General features: G+C 36.1%; 1 long non-coding RNA gene across 1 annotated transcript; it reads left to right on the top strand.

Annotated features, from left to right (window-relative positions):
- Positions 1-426: 426 nt before the first annotated feature.
- LOC128988565 (uncharacterized) lies at positions 427-23826 on the top strand. The gene is made up of 6 exons (XR_008490402.1): positions 427-651; positions 4006-4160; positions 8816-8970; positions 13982-14136; positions 18793-18947; positions 23605-23826. It is a non-coding gene; the product is annotated as an uncharacterized LOC128988565 (long non-coding RNA).
- Positions 23827-24149: the final 323 nt, after the last annotated feature.

The following is a 24149-nucleotide window of genomic DNA, read 5'->3' as shown; positions in this document are numbered from 1 at the left end:
TGTTAGTTTTCAATACCAAATAATGTGTTGATTTATTGTTTATATACTAAAGACAATTTTCCAAAACTATAGACTAAAACATAGTATCAAATAATGAGTAAAAGATACCTATCTCAAATTGACAGGCACTTGCTTTCAATCGCCTGTGTGGAACGATGCAATCTGTTTTATGTTGTAGGCAGTTAAATGTGGAGAGCGTTTTAGTGAATAGTGACTAAGAATGGGGAATTTGGTTTTCACCTAAAACCTTTTTCATTGACATCCATGGTGGTAAATCTTCTTTCACAACATTTTGAATACTATGGAAACTTAAAGCTTTGCTTTGAACGGAAAAGAAAGACATTTTTATTTAAGTAAAGTTGGTTAAATCAAGGGTGTCTTTGAACCTTGTTTGAGAAACAGATCAGCTCAATGGGGCAAGTGGGCAAGAACCTAAGCTGATGACTTATTAATTATGTAGCTTAAGAAACCTTTTACAGTGTCAATGTACCTAACAGCTGTTGATTTGTTTGTTTCTATTAGGATACTGTATCAAACGTTTGCTACTCACCTGGCACCAAAGTGCTGAAGGAGATGGACGTAGTGAAGGCTACAGTTGCGTTGATTGACAGACACCACAGTGATATGCCTGCAACAAATGCACTTCAAGAGGTTAGACAAACACCAAACTTACTTTTATACTACAATGTTGATTATTAGTTTATCTTTATAACTGATTTGTAATATACAAATAATTTTAAATATCATTAATAAAGTACAGTACCTCTACCGCAGCAAACCTGTAGACTAAGCCAATTTCCATTTACCTAGCTAGATGTCCACTAAAATATTAACTAAAAATTACCAGATTTCAAAAATTCGGACCTTTCAAATAACCTCATTATTAATGAGCACTTAGCTTTGCTGCTACAGGGAAGGTGTGTTTTTAATTGAATCGTGGATAGTTTAGTATGAAATACAAAAATTTGCCAAATCAAATTATATTAAAATATATCCATAAACATGCAAACTACAGCAGTTTACTTTATTCTCCATAACAATGAGCATGGAAATGTTGAATTTACACTTTTTTACTTTCTCCATAAGGGTAAGGAGTAAAACAATGCCTAATGCACTTTTTTTAAACTCTATAAAATGATTTAGAAATAAATTGCTGAATTGTTCATTTTTAGGGTAAAAATGGGAATAACCTATCTTAATCCCATAAAACGGCCCATAAATTCCTGTTCCCATAGTCAGATCATACTGGTTTGCAACCTTGTTTGAATAAACATGTTTAAATGGTATGTTTAATTCTTTGTACCTAATTATAGAAGTATCCTATCATTTTTGGTTAAGTTATCCCACTAATGAACATATAAATAGATAAATTTGAACAAATGGTGTTTTTGGCCTCTGAGGACCTCAAACCAAAAAATTAAATCAGTCCTGGGTAATGGTCTTACCATGACACCTAGGGTAAGGTTATAGCTCATTTTCTATAATGGAAAATTCCCCGAAATCAGACAAAATTACCTTAGCATATATAAGAAGAGGCAGAGCTCACATCGCCTTTGAATAGTAAGTTCTAAGATGTCAGGAAGCAGATTCAACAAATTCCCCTGGTCAGACTAGTCGCTCACTACAATTGTGAAATCTAAAACAGAGTCTAAAAAGACAGTTTTTAGTAGAGGGCAAGGTACCGGTATATCAACTGAAAAAGAACCTACAAGTAATTGTTTTTGTTCCTGTACCGGTACTATGTATGTTTTGTACTTTGTATTCATGCCTAGTTTTGTTGATAAATATTTGGTCTAACACTTAACTAGTGTTTGCTGCAAGCTACTCTCCTGAAAGATTTGGCTCAGAAGAGTCATGGAGGAACAACGAGAGGCACTGTGTTTGTATAAACACAAGTACCGTAGTAAAATATGATCAGTTGCATACTATGAATTTCCATTCTGTTCCTTAATGTTTTAACTTTATATGTAATATTTTCTTCAATAGTTTCTTTCATATGTAATTGAGTAATAATATATCATGGTAAACACTTGGAACTGCAGAATCATAGAACTATATAAATCACAGTCCCAAGTGTCGGTTCGTTCCAGGGTAAATAAGGAATTGATGACTACTTGTTGTATTTCATAACCTTTCCAGACCAAAGTACACCTTGAATTCTTTCCTGTAAAACCATCATATTTTTCTATGTTTTTGTTTTGCGATCTATAAACATATACATAGCAAAAGATGATCAATTGCATACTTTGAAGTTCAAATCTTTCCCTTACTCTATGATATATTTCACATTGATTGTGATTATCTATTGACTAGAGTTTCATATGTAATAAGAGTAGTAATATAAAATACTAATACTTGGAACCTGTGTTTGCTGCTGATTCATCACCTGAAAATTTGACTCAGAAGAGTTATGAAGGAACAACAAGAGGTGTACGATACCTTCTGAACTCTGAGATGAACTGATTTTAGAGTCTGCAATAAATATAGTGCTAGGAGTCTGCAAGATTACAAGTCATCGGTTCCCCTCGTAACAAATCCACATAATGTTTGATAGGACAGGACCCAGAAAACTTGCAAACTGCAGAATCATAGAACTGCATAAATCACAGTCCCGTGTATCGGTCCGTTCCAGGGTAAATAAGGAATTGTTGACTACTTGTCGTATTTCATAACCTTTCCAGGCCAAAGTACCCCTTGATTTCTTCGTAGTTCATATCACCACTATATGTGTTTTCAACTTTGATAACTGCTATTGCAATTCTTTTTAGCCATTATGTCAAACAACCAGTTATAATTGACCGGTATTTCTTCTGTGTTTCTAAGAATCAATCTTAAGGGTGATTGCCAAAGACATACCCAATATAAATAAATGTAATACTAGTACGACAGTAACCAAAAACCTGCAAAAAGGGGAATCCAGATTGCTGCTTCCTTCACACTATCGATTGTTGAATCCCCTTAGTGTTACAGTTGATCTTTATTTACGGTTCACAACTCGTCCAGGTCAAGGTAGGTAACAACAGTGAGCTATCTGCAACAAAGTATTTAAATATTTACTTTCAAATAATTAAACCAATGTTTTCATTCGATTACAAAAGTAGTTACCGGTATTACGTATGTATGTTTCACTGAAAAAACTATTGTTAAATTCATTGCTGCTAAGTATATGAAAAGGCATGGCCCGAGGTTGGAAAATGAGCAGGGGTTGAAAAGACAACTTTGCCATTGTGATGAACTTTATTTTCAAAACAACTTCAAAAAGGTTTTCAATTTTTCTAAAGCAAATGAGCAGCTTTTTTAATAAGTGGTTCAATAATTCAGTCTACAGTATTACTATAGGTTGGCCGCTTGGAAAGCGTCCTCCTCATAGCATTGGTGGGAAAGAGAGATACCGAGCTATGGGAGTGAGACAGACTATGGCCCTTCCCCCAATATGCTGCCGCTCCACCCCCAACCTTTTATAAATATTATCAGCTATTAAATTATCCAACTGATCAAAATGTAAACAATTACGTTCTTTATAACTTGAGAAAGATTGGTCCTGCAAAAAATATTGTATAGCCTAAATCGCATCAATATTTGAGCATCATGAAATGTTATTATATCATTGTCTAAACAGTCCCATTTGGTAACAAATGATTCCAACTCCCACAACACCGGGGCAGCACCGTGTCGGTGTCCTACCGCGGTGTCATGTCGTGCAGTGTGAAAACGGACATTGGCGGAGAGGGGAAACATACCCTCCCTCGCCGTTACCTAAAAATTTTGCGCAGGTTGTTTTCTAAGCGGCCGACCTATATTATGTTATTGTACATTATACTGTTGATATGTTGAACTATTAACAGGAGTGAAACAATAAGCTATAATTTGCTGGTTTTGCAACAGTATGACAAAAAGTATACTGTATTATGTTTTAGAAAGAAGGAAACTCCTCATGTTTTAGCTCAAGAAACCTTTTACAGTGTCAGACTATGAAACAACCATTGATTAATTTGTTTCTATTAGGTTATCAAACATAGGATATTCACCTGCGACTTAAGTGTTGGAGGAGGTTGACGTAGTGCAGGCTACAGTTGCGTTACTTCCCTCAATAAACTTTTGCTACGATTGACTGTCACCTCAGTGATATGACTGCAACAAGGAATGTCAAAATGTTAGACGTACAACATACTTACTATTAAATAATTATACTACTATTAATGCTATTACTTTAATTCAAATGGCTCTGCCGTTGGTATGTACATATAAATAAATAAATAAATTCTTTGATATCAAACCAAACAAGTCTAGAGTGTCCTTTCTCTTGTTGTTGAAAAAAAGTATAAAAACATTTTTGCAATATTGAAGACAATTTTGTAAAAAATTACTATAATATTGCTTATTTGTTCATCATAACTAAACATTGATATTATATTTTATTTAATTATTTAAAAAATCAAACAAAATTACCTTAGCACTTATTGCAAGAGGTGGAGCTTATGTGATCTTCGTGTAGAAAGTTCCAAGATATCAGAAAGAACTATACGAATTTCCATTGATAGATAAGTCGCTCAATACAATTTGAAAATCTAAAACAAAGTCTAAAAAGACAAGATTTAGAAGAGGACAAGAGTTATATTAATTACACTAGAACCTATAAGAGTAATTATTTTGTTCCTTTATTCATACTGTACTTAGTTTTGTTTGGATACATTTTTGTCTCTACTCTACTAGTGTTTGCTGTAGATTTCTCTACTAAAAATTTGGCTCAGAAGATATGAGTTCCAACATTTTTCTTTCACTATGATTTCACGCATTGTTTGTGATTTTTTCCAGACTATTTCCATATGTAATAGAGCAGTAATATAAAATGGTAATACTTGGAACTTGTGTTTGCTAGAGATTCATCACCTGAAAATTTGGCTGAGAAGAGTTATGAAGGAACAACAAGAGGTGTACGATACCTTCTGAACTCTGAGATGAACTGATTTTAGAGTCTGAAATAAATGTAGTGCTAGGAGTCTGCAAGATTACAGGTCATCGGTTCCCCTCGTAACAAATCCACAAGCATGCACGTTAAAGTTTGATAGGACAGGACCCAGAAAACTTGCAAACTGCAGAATCATAGAACTGCATAAATAACAGTCCCGTGTATCGGTCCGTTCCAGGGTAGACAAGGCTATAAATGCAAGCTATAAATACGGCAAGCTACAGGCAAGCAATATATACATGCAAAAAAAAACAGGCAATATATACATGCAAAAAATAACAAGCAATATATACATGCAATAAATGGACACAAACACACGGTGCTCAAGACCTTCTGAACTCTGAGATGAACTGACTTTAGAGTCTGAAATAAATGTAGTGCTACGAGTCCACAAGATTACAGGTCATCGGTTCCCCTCGTAACAAATCCACAAGCATGCACTTTAAAGTTTGATAGGACAGGACCCAGAAAACTTGCAAACTGCAGAATCATAGAACTGCATAAATAACAGTCCCGTGTGTCGGTCCGTTCCAGGGTAGACAAGGCTATAAATGCAAGCTATAAATACGGCAAGCTACAGGCAAGCAATATGTACATGCAAAAAAAAATAGGCAATAACATGCAATAAATAAATACAGACAATAATACAGGACACAAACACACGGTGCTCAAGACCTTCTGTACTCTGGGATGAACTGACTTTAGAGTCTGAAATAAATGTAGTGCTACGAGTCCACAAGATTACAGGTCATCGGTTCCCCTCGTAACAAATCCACAAGCATGCACGTTAAAGTTTGATAGGACAGGACCCAGAAAACTTGCAAACTGCAGAATCATAGAACTGCATAAATAACAGTCCCGTGTGTCGGTCCGTTCCAGGGTAGACAAGGCTATAAATGCAAGCTATAAATACGGCAAGCTACAGGCAAGCAATATGTACATGCAAAAAAAAATAGGCAATAACATGCAATAAATAAATACAGACAATAATACAGGACACAAACACACGGTGCTCAAGACCTTCTGTACTCTGGGATGAACTGACTTTAGAGTCTGAAATAAATGTAGTGCTACGAGTCCACAAGATTACAGGTCATCGGTTCCCCTCGTAACAAATCCACAAGCATGCACGTTAAAGTTTGATAGGACAGGACCCAGAAAACTTGCAAACTGCAGAATCATAGAACTGCATAAATAACAGTCCCGTGTATCGGTCTGTTCCAGGGTAGACAAGGCTATAAATGCAATCTATAAATACGGCAAGCTACAGGCAAGCAATATGTACATGCAAAAAAAAATAGGCAATAACATGCAATAAATAAATACAGACAATAATACAGGACACAAACACACGGTGCTCAAGACCTTCTGAACTCTGGGATGAACTGACTTTAGAGTCTGAAATAAATGTAGTGCTACGAGTCCACAAGATTACAGGTCATCGGTTCCCCTCGTAACAAATCCACAAGCATGCACGTTAAAGTTTGATAGGACAGGACCCAGAAAACTTGCAAACTGCAGAATCATAGAACTGTATAAATAACAGTCCCGTGTATCGGTCTGTTCCAGGGTAGACAAGGCTATAAATGCAAGCTATAAATACGGCAAGCAATATATACATGCAAAAAAAAAACAGGCAATATATACATGCAAAAAATAACAGGCAATAACATGCAATAAATAAATATGGACAATAATACAGGACACAAACACACGGTGCACAAGACCTTCTGAACTCTGGGATGAACTGATTTTAGAGTCTGAAATAAATGTAGTGCTATGAGTCCACAGGATTACAGGTAATCGGTTCCCCTCGTAACAAATCCACAAGCATGCACGTTAAAGTTTGATAGGACAGGACCCAGAAAACTTGCAAACTGCAGAATCATAGAACTATATAAATCACAGTCCCAAGTGTCGGTTCGTTCCAGGGTAAATAAGGAATTGTTGACTACTTGTTGTATTTCATAACCTTTCTAGACCAAAGTACACCTTGAATTCTTTCCTGTAAAACCATCATATTTTTCTATGTTTTTGTTTTGCGATCTATAAACATATACATAGCAAAAGATGATCAATTGCATACTTTGAAGTTCAAATCTTTCCCTTACTCTATGATATATTTCACATTGATTGTGATTATCTATTGACTAGAGTTTCATATGTAATAAGAGTAGTAATATAAAATACTAATACTTGGAACTTGTGTTTGCTGCTGATTCATCACCTGAAAATTTGACTCAGAAGAGTTATGAAGGAACAACAAGAGGTGTACGATACCTTCTGAACTCTGAGATGAACTGATTTTAGAGTCTGCAATAAATATAGTGCTAGGAGTCTGCAAGATTACAAGTCATCGGTTCCCCTCGTAACAAATCCACATAATGTTTGATAGGACAGGACCCAGAAAACTTGCAAACTGCAGAATCATAGAACTGCATAAATCACAGTCCCGTGTATCGGTCCGTTCCAGGGTAAATAAGGAATTGTTGACTACTTGTCGTATTTCATAACCTTTCCAGGCCAAAGTACCCCTTGATTTCTTCGTAGTTCATATCACCACTATATGTGTTTTCAACTTTGATAACTGCTATTGCAATTCTTTTTAGCCATTATGTCAAACAACCAGTTATAATTGACCGGTATTTCTTCTGTGTTTCTAAGAATCAATCTTAAGGGTGATTGCCAAAGACATACCCAATATAAATAAATGTAATACTAGTACGACAGTAACCAAAAACCTGCAAAAAGGGGAATCCAGATTGCTGCTTCCTTCACACTATCGATTGTTGAATCCCCTTAGTGTTACAGTTGATCTTTATTTACGGTTCACAACTCGTCCAGGTCAAGGTAGGTAACAACAGTGAGCTATCTGCAACAAAGTATTTAAATATTTACTTTCAAATAATTAAACCAATGTTTTCATTCGATTACAAAAGTAGTTACCGGTATTACGTATGTATGTTTCACTGAAAAAACTATTGTTAAATTCATTGCTGCTAAGTATATGAAAAGGCATGGCCCGAGGTTGGAAAATGAGCAGGGGTTGAAAAGACAACTTTGCCATTGTGATGAACTTTATTTTCAAAACAACTTCAAAAAGGTTTTCAATTTTTCTAAAGCAAATGAGCAGCTTTTTTAATAAGTGGTTCAATAATTCAGTCTACAGTATTACTATAGGTTGGCCGCTTGGAAAGCGTCCTCCTCATAGCATTGGTGGGAAAGAGAGATACCGAGCTATGGGAGTGAGACAGACTATGGCCCTTCCCCCAATATGCTGCCGCTCCACCCCCAACCTTTTATAAATATTATCAGCTATTAAATTATCCAACTGATCAAAATGTAAACAATTACGTTCTTTATAACTTGAGAAAGATTGGTCCTGCAAAAAATATTGTATAGCCTAAATTGCATCAATATTTGAGCATCATGAAATGTTATTATATCATTGTCTAAACAGTCCCATTTGGTAACAAATGATTCCAACTCCCACAACACCGGGGCAGCACCGTGTCGGTGTCCTACCGCGGTGTCATGTCGTGCAGTGTGAAAACGGACATTGGCGGAGAGGGGAAACATACCCTCCCTCGCCGTTACCTAAAAATTTTGCGCAGGTTGTTTTCTAAGCGGCCGACCTATATTATGTTATTGTACATTATACTGTTGATATGTTGAACTATTAACAGGAGTGAAACAATAAGCTATAATTTGCTGGTTTTGCAACAGTATGACAAAAAGTATACTGTATTATGTTTTAGAAAGAAGGAAACTCCTCATGTTTTAGCTCAAGAAACCTTTTACAGTGTCAGACTATGAAACAACCATTGATTAATTTGTTTCTATTAGGTTATCAAACATAGGATATTCACCTGCGACTTAAGTGTTGGAGGAGGTTGACGTAGTGCAGGCTACAGTTGCGTTACTTCCCTCAATAAACTTTTGCTACGATTGACTGTCACCTCAGTGATATGACTGCAACAAGGAATGTCAAAATGTTAGACGTACAACATACTTACTATTAAATAATTATACTACTATTAATGCTATTACTTTAATTCAAATGGCTCTGCCGTTGGTATGTACATATAAATAAATAAATAAATTCTTTGATATCAAACCAAACAAGTCTAGAGTGTCCTTTCTCTTGTTGTTGAAAAAAAGTATAAAAACATTTTTGCAATATTGAAGACAATTTTGTAAAAAATTACTATAATATTGCTTATTTGTTCATCATAACTAAACATTGATATTATATTTTATTTAATTATTTAAAAAATCAAACAAAATTACCTTAGCACTTATTGCAAGAGGTGGAGCTTATGTGATCTTCGTGTAGAAAGTTCCAAGATATCAGAAAGAACTATACGAATTTCCATTGATAGATAAGTCGCTCAATACAATTTGAAAATCTAAAACAAAGTCTAAAAAGACAAGATTTAGAAGAGGACAAGAGTTATATTAATTACACTAGAACCTATAAGAGTAATTATTTTGTTCCTTTATTCATACTGTACTTAGTTTTGTTTGGATACATTTTTGTCTCTACTCTACTAGTGTTTGCTGTAGATTTCTCTACTAAAAATTTGGCTCAGAAGATATGAGTTCCAACATTTTTCTTTCACTATGATTTCACGCATTGTTTGTGATTTTTTCCAGACTATTTCCATATGTAATAGAGCAGTAATATAAAATGGTAATACTTGGAACTTGTGTTTGCTAGAGATTCATCACCTGAAAATTTGGCTGAGAAGAGTTATGAAGGAACAACAAGAGGTGTACGATACCTTCTGAACTCTGAGATGAACTGATTTTAGAGTCTGAAATAAATGTAGTGCTAGGAGTCTGCAAGATTACAGGTCATCGGTTCCCCTCGTAACAAATCCACAAGCATGCACGTTAAAGTTTGATAGGACAGGACCCAGAAAACTTGCAAACTGCAGAATCATAGAACTGCATAAATAACAGTCCCGTGTATTGGTCCGTTCCAGGGTAGACAAGGCTATAAATGCAAGCTATAAATACGGCAAGCTACAGGCAAGCAATATATACATGCAAAAAAAAACAGGCAATATATACATGCAAAAAATAACAAGCAATATATACATGCAATAAATGGACACAAACACACGGTGCTCAAGACCTTCTGAACTCTGAGATGAACTGACTTTAGAGTCTGAAATAAATGTAGTGCTACGAGTCCACAAGATTACAGGTCATCGGTTCCCCTCGTAACAAATCCACAAGCATGCACTTTAAAGTTTGATAGGACAGGACCCAGAAAACTTGCAAACTGCAGAATCATAGAACTGCATAAATAACAGTCCCGTGTGTCGGTCCGTTCCAGGGTAGACAAGGCTATAAATGCAAGCTATAAATACGGCAAGCTACAGGCAAGCAATATGTACATGCAAAAAAAAATAGGCAATAACATGCAATAAATAAATACAGACAATAATACAGGACACAAACACACGGTGCTCAAGACCTTCTGTACTCTGGGATGAACTGACTTTAGAGTCTGAAATAAATGTAGTGCTACGAGTCCACAAGATTACAGGTCATCGGTTCCCCTCGTAACAAATCCACAAGCATGCACGTTAAAGTTTGATAGGACAGGACCCAGAAAACTTGCAAACTGCAGAATCATAGAACTGCATAAATAACAGTCCCGTGTGTCGGTCCGTTCCAGGGTAGACAAGGCTATAAATGCAAGCTATAAATACGGCAAGCTACAGGCAAGCAATATGTACATGCAAAAAAAAATAGGCAATAACATGCAATAAATAAATACAGACAATAATACAGGACACAAACACACGGTGCTCAAGACCTTCTGTACTCTGGGATGAACTGACTTTAGAGTCTGAAATAAATGTAGTGCTACGAGTCCACAAGATTACAGGTCATCGGTTCCCCTCGTAACAAATCCACAAGCATGCACGTTAAAGTTTGATAGGACAGGACCCAGAAAACTTGCAAACTGCAGAATCATAGAACTGCATAAATAACAGTCCCGTGTATCGGTCTGTTCCAGGGTAGACAAGGCTATAAATGCAATCTATAAATACGGCAAGCTACAGGCAAGCAATATGTACATGCAAAAAAAAATAGGCAATAACATGCAATAAATAAATACAGACAATAATACAGGACACAAACACACGGTGCTCAAGACCTTCTGAACTCTGGGATGAACTGACTTTAGAGTCTGAAATAAATGTAGTGCTACGAGTCCACAAGATTACAGGTCATCGGTTCCCCTCGTAACAAATCCACAAGCATGCACGTTAAAGTTTGATAGGACAGGACCCAGAAAACTTGCAAACTGCAGAATCATAGAACTGTATAAATAACAGTCCCGTGTATCGGTCTGTTCCAGGGTAGACAAGGCTATAAATGCAAGCTATAAATACGGCAAGCAATATATACATGCAAAAAAAAAACAGGCAATATATACATGCAAAAAATAACAGGCAATAACATGCAATAAATAAATATGGACAATAATACAGGACACAAACACACGGTGCACAAGACCTTCTGAACTCTGGGATGAACTGATTTTAGAGTCTGAAATAAATGTAGTGCTATGAGTCCACAGGATTACAGGTAATCGGTTCCCCTCGTAACAAATCCACAAGCATGCACGTTAAAGTTTGATAGGACAGGACCCAGAAAACTTGCAAACTGCAGAATCATAGAACTGCATAAATAACAGTCCCGTGTATCGGTCCGTTCCAGGGTAGACAAGGCTATAAATGCAAGCTATAAATACGGCAAGCTACAGGCAAGCAATATATACATGCAAAAAAAAACAGGCAATATATACATGCAAAAAATAACAAGCAATATATACATGCAATAAATGGACACAAACACACGGTGCTCAAGACCTTCTGAACTCTGAGATGAACTGACTTTAGAGTCTGAAATAAATGTAGTGCTACGAGTCCACAAGATTACAGGTCATCGGTTCCCCTCGTAACAAATCCACAAGCATGCACGTTAAAGTTTGATAGGACAGGACCCAGAAAACTTGCAAACTGCAGAATCATAGAACTATATAAATCACAGTCCCAAGTGTCGGTTCGTTCCAGGGTAAATAAGGAATTGTTGACTACTTGTTGTATTTCATAACCTTTCTAGACCAAAGTACACCTTGAATTCTTTCCTGTAAAACCATCATATTTTTCTATGTTTTTGTTTTGCGATCTATAAACATATACATAGCAAAAGATGATCAATTGCATACTTTGAAGTTCAAATCTTTCCCTTACTCTATGATATATTTCACATTGATTGTGATTATCTATTGACTAGAGTTTCATATGTAATAAGAGTAGTAATATAAAATACTAATACTTGGAACTTGTGTTTGCTGCTGATTCATCACCTGAAAATTTGACTCAGAAGAGTTATGAAGGAACAACAAGAGGTGTACGATACCTTCTGAACTCTGAGATGAACTGATTTTAGAGTCTGCAATAAATATAGTGCTAGGAGTCTGCAAGATTACAAGTCATCGGTTCCCCTCGTAACAAATCCACATAATGTTTGATAGGACAGGACCCAGAAAACTTGCAAACTGCAGAATCATAGAACTGCATAAATCACAGTCCCGTGTATCGGTCCGTTCCAGGGTAAATAAGGAATTGTTGACTACTTGTCGTATTTCATAACCTTTCCAGGCCAAAGTACCCCTTGATTTCTTCGTAGTTCATATCACCACTATATGTGTTTTCAACTTTGATAACTGCTATTGCAATTCTTTTTAGCCATTATGTCAAACAACCAGTTATAATTGACCGGTATTTCTTCTGTGTTTCTAAGAATCAATCTTAAGGGTGATTGCCAAAGACATACCCAATATAAATAAATGTAATACTAGTACGACAGTAACCAAAAACCTGCAAAAAGGGGAATCCAGATTGCTGCTTCCTTCACACTATCGATTGTTGAATCCCCTTAGTGTTACAGTTGATCTTTATTTACGGTTCACAACTCGTCCAGGTCAAGGTAGGTAACAACAGTGAGCTATCTGCAACAAAGTATTTAAATATTTACTTTCAAATAATTAAACCAATGTTTTCATTCGATTACAAAAGTAGTTACCGGTATTACGTATGTATGTTTCACTGAAAAAACTATTGTTAAATTCATTGCTGCTAAGTATATGAAAAGGCATGGCCCGAGGTTGGAAAATGAGCAGGGGTTGAAAAGACAACTTTGCCATTGTGATGAACTTTATTTTCAAAACAACTTCAAAAAGGTTTTCAATTTTTCTAAAGCAAATGAGCAGCTTTTTTAATAAGTGGTTCAATAATTCAGTCTACAGTATTACTATAGGTTGGCCGCTTGGAAAGCGTCCTCCTCATAGCATTGGTGGGAAAGAGAGATACCGAGCTATGGGAGTGAGACAGACTATGGCCCTTCCCCCAATATGCTGCCGCTCCACCCCCAACCTTTTATAAATATTATCAGCTATTAAATTATCCAACTGATCAAAATGTAAACAATTACGTTCTTTATAACTTGAGAAAGATTGGTCCTGCAAAAAATATTGTATAGCCTAAATTGCATCAATATTTGAGCATCATGAAATGTTATTATATCATTGTCTAAACAGTCCCATTTGGTAACAAATGATTCCAACTCCCACAACACCGGGGCAGCACCGTGTCGGTGTCCTACCGCGGTGTCATGTCGTGCAGTGTGAAAACGGACATTGGCGGAGAGGGGAAACATACCCTCCCTCGCCGTTACCTAAAAATTTTGCGCAGGTTGTTTTCTAAGCGGCCGACCTATATTATGTTATTGTACATTATACTGTTGATATGTTGAACTATTAACAGGAGTGAAACAATAAGCTATAATTTGCTGGTTTTGCAACAGTATGACAAAAAGTATACTGTATTATGTTTTAGAAAGAAGGAAACTCCTCATGTTTTAGCTCAAGAAACCTTTTACAGTGTCAGACTATGAAACAACCATTGATTAATTTGTTTCTATTAGGTTATCAAACATAGGATATTCACCTGCGACTTAAGTGTTGGAGGAGGTTGACGTAGTGCAGGCTACAGTTGCGTTACTTCCCTCAATAAACTTTTGCTACGATTGACTGTCACCTCAGTGATATGACTGCAACAAGGAATGTCAAAATGTTAGACGTACAACATACTTACTATTAAATAATTATACTACTATTAATGCTATTACTTTAATTCAAATGGCTCTGCCGTTGGTATGTACATATAAATAAATAAATAAATTCTTTGATATCAAACCAAACAAGTCTAGAGTGTCCTTTCTCTTGTTGTTGAAAAAAAGTATAAAAACATTTTTGCAATATTGAAGACAATTTTGTAAAAAATTACTATAATATTGCTTATTTGTTCATCATAACTAAACATTGATATTATATTTTATTTAATTATTTAAAAAATCAAACAAAATTACCTTAGCACTTATTGCAAGAGGTGGAGCTTATGTGATCTTCGTGTAGAAAGTTCCAAGATATCAGAAAGAACTATACGAATTTCCATTGATAGATAAGTCGCTCAATACAATTTGAAAATCTAAAACAAAGTCTAAAAAGACAAGATTTAGAAGAGGACAAGAGTTATATTAATTACACTAGAACCTATAAGAGTAATTATTTTGTTCCTTTATTCATACTGTACTTAGTTTTGTTTGGATACATTTTTGTCTCTACTCTACTAGTGTTTGCTGTAGATTTCTCTACTAAAAATTTGGCTCAGAAGATATGAGTTCCAACATTTTTCTTTCACTATGATTTCACGCATTGTTTGTGATTTTTTCCAGACTATTTCCATATGTAATAGAGCAGTAATATAAAATGGTAATACTTGGAACTTGTGTTTGCTAGAGATTCATCACCTGAAAATTTGGCTGAGAAGAGTTATGAAGGAACAACAAGAGGTGTACGATACCTTCTGAACTCTGAGATGAACTGATTTTAGAGTCTGAAATAAATGTAGTGCTAGGAGTCTGCAAGATTACAGGTCATCGGTTCCCCTCGTAACAAATCCACAAGCATGCACGTTAAAGTTTGATAGGACAGGACCCAGAAAACTTGCAAACTGCAGAATCATAGAACTGCATAAATAACAGTCCCGTGTATCGGTCCGTTCCAGGGTAGACAAGGCTATAAATGCAAGCTATAAATACGGCAAGCTACAGGCAAGCAATATATACATGCAAAAAAAAACAGGCAATATATACATGCAAAAAATAACAAGCAATATATACATGCAATAAATGGACACAAACACACGGTGCTCAAGACCTTCTGAACTCTGAGATGAACTGACTTTAGAGTCTGAAATAAATGTAGTGCTACGAGTCCACAAGATTACAGGTCATCGGTTCCCCTCGTAACAAATCCACAAGCATGCACGTTAAAGTTTGATAGGACAGGACCCAGAAAACTTGCAAACTGCAGAATCATAGAACTGCATAAATAACAGTCCCGTGTGTCGGTCCGTTCCAGGGTAGACAAGGCTATAAATGCAAGCTATAAATACGGCAAGCTACAGGCAAGCAATATGTACATGCAAAAAAAAATAGGCAATAACATGCAATAAATAAATACAGACAATAATACAGGACACAAACACACGGTGCTCAAGACCTTCTGTACTCTGGGATGAACTGACTTTAGAGTCTGAAATAAATGTAGTGCTACGAGTCCACAAGATTACAGGTCATCGGTTCCCCTCGTAACAAATCCACAAGCATGCACGTTAAAGTTTGATAGGACAGGACCCAGAAAACTTGCAAACTGCAGAATCATAGAACTGCATAAATAACAGTCCCGTGTGTCGGTCCGTTCCAGGGTAGACAAGGCTATAAATGCAAGCTATAAATACGGCAAGCTACAGGCAAGCAATATGTACATGCAAAAAATAATAGGCAATAACATGCAATAAATAAATACAGACAATAATACAGGACACAAACACACGGTGCTCAAGACCTTCTGTACTCTGGGATGAACTGACTTTAGAGTCTGAAATAAATGTAGTGCTACGAGTCCACAAGATTACAGGTCATCGGTTCCCCTCGTAACAAATCCACAAGCATGCACGTTAAAGTTTGATAGGACAGGACCCAGAAAACTTGCAAACTGCAGAATCATAGAACTGCATAAATAACAGTCCCGTGTATCGGTCTGTTCCAGGGTAGACAAGGCTATAAATGCAATCTATAAATACGGCAAGCTACAGGCAAGCAATATGTACATGCAACAAAAAAATAGGCAATAACATGCAATAAATAAATACAGACAATAATACAGGACACAAACACACGGTGCTCAAGACCTTCTGAACTCTGGGATGAACTGACTTTAGAGTCTGAAATAAATGTAGTGCTACGAGTCCACAAGATTACAGGTCATCGGTTCCCCTCGTAACAAATCCACAAGCATGCACGTTAAAGTTTGATAGGACAGGACCCAGAAAACTTGCAAACTGCAGAATCATAGAACTGTATAAATAACAGTCCCGTGTATCGGTCTGTTCCAGGGTAGACAAGGCTATAAATGCAAGCTATAAATACGGCAAGCAATATATACATGCAAAAAAAAAACAGGCAATATATACATGCAAAAAATAACAGGCAATAACATGCAATAAATAAATATGGACAATAATACAGGACACAAACACACGGTGCACAAGACCTTCTGAACTCTGGGATGAACTGATTTTAGAGTCTGAAATAAATGTAGTGCTATGAGTCCACAGGATTACAGGTAATCGGTTCCCCTCGTAACAAATCCACAAGCATGCACGTTAAAGTTTGATAGGACAGGACCCAGAAAACTTGCAAACTGCAGAATCATAGAACTATATAAATCACAGTCCCAAGTGTCGGTTCGTTCCAGGGTAAATAAGGAATTGTTGACTACTTGTTGTATTTCATAACCTTTCCAGACCAAAGTACACCTTGAATTCTTTCCTGTAAAACCATCATATTTTTCTATGTTTTTGTTTTGCGATCTATAAACATATACATAGCAAAAGATGATCAATTGCATACTTTGAAGTTCAAATCTTTCCCTTACTCTATGATATATTTCACATTGATTGTGATTATCTATTGACTAGAGTTTCATATGTAATAAGAGTAGTAATATAAAATACTAATACTTGGAACTTGTGTTTGCTGCTGATTCATCACCTGAAAATTTGACTCAGAAGAGTTATGAAGGAACAACAAGAGGTGTACGATACCTTCTGAACTCTGAGATGAACTGATTTTAGAGTCTGCAATAAATATAGTGCTAGGAGTCTGCAAGATTACAAGTCATCGGTTCCCCTCGTAACAAATCCACATAATGTTTGATAGGACAGGACCCAGAAAACTTGCAAACTGCAGAATCATAGAACTGCATAAATCACAGTCCCGTGTATCGGTCCGTTCCAGGGTAAATAAGGAATTGTTGACTACTTGTCGTATTTCATAACCTTTCCAGGCCAAAGTACCCCTTGATTTCTTCGTAGTTCATATCACCACTATATGTGTTTTCAACTTTGATAACTGCTATTGCAATTCTTTTTAGCCATTATGTCAAACAACCAGTTATAATTGACCGGTATTTCTTCTGTGTTTCTAAGAATCAATCTTAAGGGTGATTGCCAAAGACATACCCAATATAAATAAATGTAATACTAGTACGACAGTAACCAAAAACCTGCAAAAAGGGGAATCCAGATTGCTGCTTCCTTCACACTATCGATTGTTGAATCCCCTTAGTGTTACAGTTGATCTTTATTTACGGTTCACAACTCGTCCAGGTCAAGGTAGGTAACAACAGTGAGCTATCTGCAACAAAGTATTTAAATATTTACTTTCAAATAATTAAACCAATGTTTTCATTCGATTACAAAAGTAGTTACCGGTATTACGTATGTATGTTTCACTGAAAAAACTATTGTTAAATTCATTGCTGCTAAGTATATGAAAAGGCATGGCCCGAGGTTGGAAAATGAGCAGGGGTTGAAAAGACAACTTTGCCATTGTGATGAACTTTATTTTCAAAACAACTTCAAAAAGGTTTTCAATTTTTCTAAAGCAAATGAGCAGCTTTTTTAATAAGTGGTTCAATAATTCAGTCTACAGTATTACTATAGGTTGGCCGCTTGGAAAGCGTCCTCCTCATAGCATTGGTGGGAAAGAGAGATACCGAGCTATGGGAGTGAGACAGACTATGGCCCTTCCCCCAATATGCTGCCGCTCCACCCCCAACCTTTTATAAATATTATCAGCTATTAAATTATCCAACTGATCAAAATGTAAACAATTACGTTCTTTATAACTTGAGAAAGATTGGTCCTGCAAAAAATATTGTATAGCCTAAATTGCATCAATATTTGAGCATCATGAAATGTTATTATATCATTGTCTAAACAGTCCCATTTGGTAACAAATGATTCCAACTCCCACAACACCGGGGCAGCACCGTGTCGGTGTCCTACCGCGGTGTCATGTCGTGCAGTGTGAAAACGGACATTGGCGGAGAGGGGAAACATACCCTCCCTCGCCGTTACCTAAAAATTTTGCGCAGGTTGTTTTCTAAGCGGCCGACCTATATTATGTTATTGTACATTATACTGTTGATATGTTGAACTATTAACAGGAGTGAAACAATAAGCTATAATTTGCTGGTTTTGCAACAGTATGACAAAAAGTATACTGTATTATGTTTTAGAAAGAAGGAAACTCCTCATGTTTTAGCTCAAGAAACCTTTTACAGTGTCAGACTATGAAACAACCATTGATTAATTTGTTTCTATTAGGTTATCAAACATAGGATATTCACCTGCGACTTAAGTGTTGGAGGAGGTTGACGTAGTGCAGGCTACAGTTGCGTTACTTCCCTCAATAAACTTTTGCTACGATTGACTGTCACCTCAGTGATATGACTGCAACAAGGAATGTCAAAATGTTAGACGTACAACATACTTACTATTAAATAATTATACTACTATTAATGCTATTACTTTAATTCAAATGGCTCTGCCGTTGGTATGTACATATAAATAAATAAATAAATTCTTTGATATCAAACCAAACAAGTCTAGAGTGTCCTTTCTCTTGTTGTTGAAAAAAAGTATAAAAACATTTTTGCAATATTGAAGACAATTTTGTAAAAAATTACTATAATATTGCTTATTTGTTCATCATAACTAAACATTGATATTATATTTTATTTAATTATTTAAAAAATCAAACAAAATTACCTTAGCACTTATTGCAAGAGGTGGAGCTTATGTGATCTTCGTGTAGAAAGTTCCAAGATATCAGAAAGAACTATACGAATTTCCATTGATAGATAAGTCGCTCAATACAATTTGAAAATCTAAAACAAAGTCTAAAAAGACAAGATTTAGAAGAGGACAAGAGTTATATTAATTACACTAGAACCTATAAGAGTAATTATTTTGTTCCTTTATTCATACTGTACTTAGTTTTGTTTGGATACATTTTTGTCTCTACTCTACTAGTGTTTGCTGTAGATTTCTCTACTAAAAATTTGGCTCAGAAGATATGAGTTCCAACATTTTTCTTTCACTATGATTTCACGCATTGTTTGTGATTTTTTCCAGACTATTTCCATATGTAATAGAGCAGTAATATAAAATGGTAATACTTGGAACTTGTGTTTGCTAGAGATTCATCACCTGAAAATTTGGCTGAGAAGAGTTATGAAGGAACAACAAGAGGTGTACGATACCTTCTGAACTCTGAGATGAACTGATTTTAGAGTCTGAAATAAATGTAGTGCTAGGAGTCTGCAAGATTACAGGTCATCGGTTCCCCTCGTAACAAATCCACAAGCATGCACGTTAAAGTTTGATAGGACAGGACCCAGAAAACTTGCAAACTGCAGAATCATAGAACTGCATAAATAACAGTCCCGTGTATCGGTCCGTTCCAGGGTAGACAAGGCTATAAATGCAAGCTATAAATACGGCAAGCTACAGGCAAGCAATATATACATGCAAAAAAAAAACAGGCAATATATACATGCAAAAAATAACAAGCAATATATACATGCAATAAATGGACACAAACACACGGTGCTCAAGACCTTCTGAACTCTGTGATGAACTGACTTTAGAGTCTGAAATAAATGTAGTGCTACGAGTCCACAAGATTACAGGTCATCGGTTCCCCTCGTAACAAATCCACAAGCATGCACGTTAAAGTTTGATAGGACAGGACCCAGAAAACTTGCAAATTGCAGAATCATAGAACTGCATAAATAACAGTCCCGTGTGTCGGTCCGTTCCAGGGTAGACAAGGCTATAAATGCAAGCTATAAATACGGCAAGCTACAGGCAAGCAATATGTACATGCAAAAAAAAATAGGCAATAACATGCAATAAATAAATACAGACAATAATACAGGACACAAACACACGGTGCTCAAGACCTTCTGTACTCTGGGATGAACTGACTTTAGAGTCTGAAATAAATGTAGTGCTACGAGTCCACAAGATTACAGGTCATCGGTTCCCCTCGTAACAAATCCACAAGCATGCACGTTAAAGTTTGATAGGACAGGACCCAGAAAACTTGCAAACTGCAGAATCATAGAACTGCATAAATAACAGTCCCGTGTGTCGGTCCGTTCCAGGGTAGACAAGGCTATAAATGCAAGCTATAAATACGGCAAGCTACAGGCAAGCAATATGTACATGCAAAAAAAAATAGGCAATAACATGCAATAAATAAATACAGACAATAATACAGGACACAAACACACGGTGCTCAAGACCTTCTGTACTCTGGGATGAACTGACTTTAGAGTCTGAAATAAATGTAGTGCTACGAGTCCACAAGATTACAGGTCATCGGTTCCCCTCGTAACAAATCCACAAGCATGCACGTTAAAGTTTGATAGGACAGGACCCAGAAAACTTGCAAACTGCAGAATCATAGAACTGCATAAATAACAGTCCCGTGTATCGGTCTGTTCCAGGGTAGACAAGGCTATAAATGCAATCTATAAATACGGCAAGCTACAGGCAAGCAATATGTACATGCAAAAAAAAATAGGCAATAACATGCAATAAATAAATACAGACAATAATACAGGACACAAACACACGGTGCTCAAGACCTTCTGAACTCTGGGATGGACTGACTTTAGAGTCTGAAATAAATGTAGTGCTACGAGTCCACAAGATTACAGGTCATCGGTTCCCCTCGTAACAAATCCACAAGCATGCACGTTAAAGTTTGATAGGACAGGACCCAGAAAACTTGCAAACTGCAGAATCATAGAACTGCATAAATAACAGTCCCGTGTATCGGTCTGTTCCAGGGTAGACAAGGCTATAAATGCAAGCTATAAATACGGCAAGCAATATATACATGCAAAAAAAAAAACAGGCAATATATACATGCAAAAAATAACAGGCAATAACATGCAATAAATAAATATGGACAATAATACAGGACACAAACACACGGTGCACAAGACCTTCTGAACTCTGGGATGAACTGATTTTAGAGTCTGAAATAAATGTAGTGCTATGAGTCCACAGGATTACAGGTAATCGGTTCCCCTCGTAACAAATCCACAAGCATGCACGTTAAAGTTTGATAGGACAGGACCCAGAAAACTTGCAAACTGCAGAATCATAGAACTATATAAATCACAGTCCCAAGTGTCGGTTCGTTCCAGGGTAAATAAGGAATTGTTGACTACTTGTTGTATTTCATAACCTTTCCAGACCAAAGTACACCTTGAATTCTTTCCTGTAAAACCATCATATTTTTCTATGTTTTTGTTTTGCGATCTATAAACATATACATAGCAAAAGATGATCAATTGCATACTTTGAAGTTCAAATCTTTCCCTTACTCTATGATATATTTCACATTGATTGTGATTATCTATTGACTAGAGTTTCATATGTAATAAGAGTAGTAATATAAAATACTAATACTTGGAACTTGTGTTTGCTGCTGATTCATCACCTGAAAATTTGACTCAGAAGAGTTATGAAGGAACAACAAGAGGTGTACGATACCTTCTGAACTCTGAGATGAACTGATTTTAGAGTCTGCAATAAATATAGTGCTAGGAGTCTGCAAGATTACAAGTCATCGGTTCCCCTCGTAACAAATCCACATAATGTTTGATAGGACAGGACCCAGAAAACTTGCAAACTGCAGAATCATAGAACTGCATAAATCACAGTCCCGTGTATCGGTCCGTTCCAGGGTAAATAAGGAATTGTTGACTACTTGTCGTATTTCATAACCTTTCCAGGCCAAAGTACCCCTTGATTTCTTCGTAGTTCATATCACCACTATATGTGTTTTCAACTTTGATAACTGCTATTGCAATTCTTTTTAGCCATTATGTCAAACAACCAGTTATAATTGACCGGTATTTCTTCTGTGTTTCTAAGAATCAATCTTAAGGGTGATTGCCAAAGACATACCCAATATAAATAAATGTAATACTAGTACGACAGTAACCAAAAACCTGCAAAAAGGGGAATCCAGATTGCTGCTTCCTTCACACTATCGATTGTTGAATCCCCTTAGTGTTACAGTTGATCTTTATTTACGGTTCACAACTCGTCCAGGTCAAGGTAGGTAACAACAGTGAGCTATCTGCAACAAAGTATTTAAATATTTACTTTCAAATAATTAAACCAATGTTTTCATTCGATTACAAAAGTAGTTACCGGTATTACGTATGTATGTTTCACTGAAAAAACTATTGTTAAATTCATTGCTGCTAAGTATATGAAAAGGCATGGCCCGAGGTTGGAAAATGAGCAGGGGTTGAAAAGACAACTTTGCCATTGTGATGAACTTTATTTTCAAAACAACTTCAAAAAGGTTTTCAATTTTTCTAAAGCAAATGAGCAGCTTTTTTAATAAGTGGTTCAATAATTCAGTCTACAGTATTACTATAGGTTGGCCGCTTGGAAAGCGTCCTCCTCATAGCATTGGTGGGAAAGAGAGATACCGAGCTATGGGAGTGAGACAGACTATGGCCCTTCCCCCAATATGCTGCCGCTCCACCCCCAACCTTTTATAAATATTATCAGCTATTAAATTATCCAACTGATCAAAATGTAAACAATTACGTTCTTTATAACTTGAGAAAGATTGGTCCTGCAAAAAATATTGTATAGCCTAAATTGCATCAATATTTGAGCATCATGAAATGTTATTATATCATTGTCTAAACAGTCCCATTTGGTAACAAATGATTCCAACTCCCACAACACCGGGGCAGCACCGTGTCGGTGTCCTACCGCGGTGTCATGTCGTGCAGTGTGAAAACGGACATTGGCGGAGAGGGGAAACATACCCTCCCTCGCCGTTACCTAAAAATTTTGCGCAGGTTGTTTTCTAAGCGGCCGACCTATATTATGTTATTGTACATTATACTGTTGATATGTTGAACTATTAACAGGAGTGAAACAATAAGCTATAATTTGCTGGTTTTGCAACAGTATGACAAAAAGTATACTGTATTATGTTTTAGAAAGAAGGAAACTCCTCATGTTTTAGCTCAAGAAACCTTTTACAGTGTCAGACTATGAAACAACCATTGATTAATTTGTTTCTATTAGGTTATCAAACATAGGATATTCACCTGCGACTTAAGTGTTGGAGGAGGTTGACGTAGTGCAGGCTACAGTTGCGTTACTTCCCTCAATAAACTTTTGCTACGATTGACTGTCACCTCAGTGATATGACTGCAACAAGGAATGTCAAAATGTTAGACGTACAACATACTTACTATTAAATAATTATACTACTATTAATGCTATTACTTTAATTCAAATGGCTCTGCCGTTGGTATGTACATATAAATAAATAAATAAATTCTTTGATATCAAACCAAACAAGTCTAGAGTGTCCTTTCTCTTGTTGTTGAAAAAAAGTATAAAAACATTTTTGCAATATTGAAGACAATTTTGTAAAAAATTACTATAATATTGCTTATTTGTTCATCATAACTAAACATTGATATTATATTTTATTTAATTATTTAAAAAATCAAACAAAATTACCTTAGCACTTATTGCAAGAGGTGGAGCTTATGTGATCTTCGTGTAGAAAGTTCCAAGATATCAGAAAGAACTATACGAATTTCCATTGATAGATAAGTCGC

This window comes from Macrosteles quadrilineatus, unplaced genomic scaffold, assembly GCF_028750875.1.
Source record: "Macrosteles quadrilineatus isolate MER2022 unplaced genomic scaffold, UCM_ALF_1.0 Scaffold_3__2_contigs__length_128488019, whole genome shotgun sequence".
Classification (NCBI taxonomy): Eukaryota; Metazoa; Arthropoda; class Insecta; order Hemiptera; family Cicadellidae; genus Macrosteles; species Macrosteles quadrilineatus.
The sequence above is the reverse complement of the archived record's forward strand: the minus strand, read 5'-3'. Positions and strand labels throughout refer to the sequence as shown.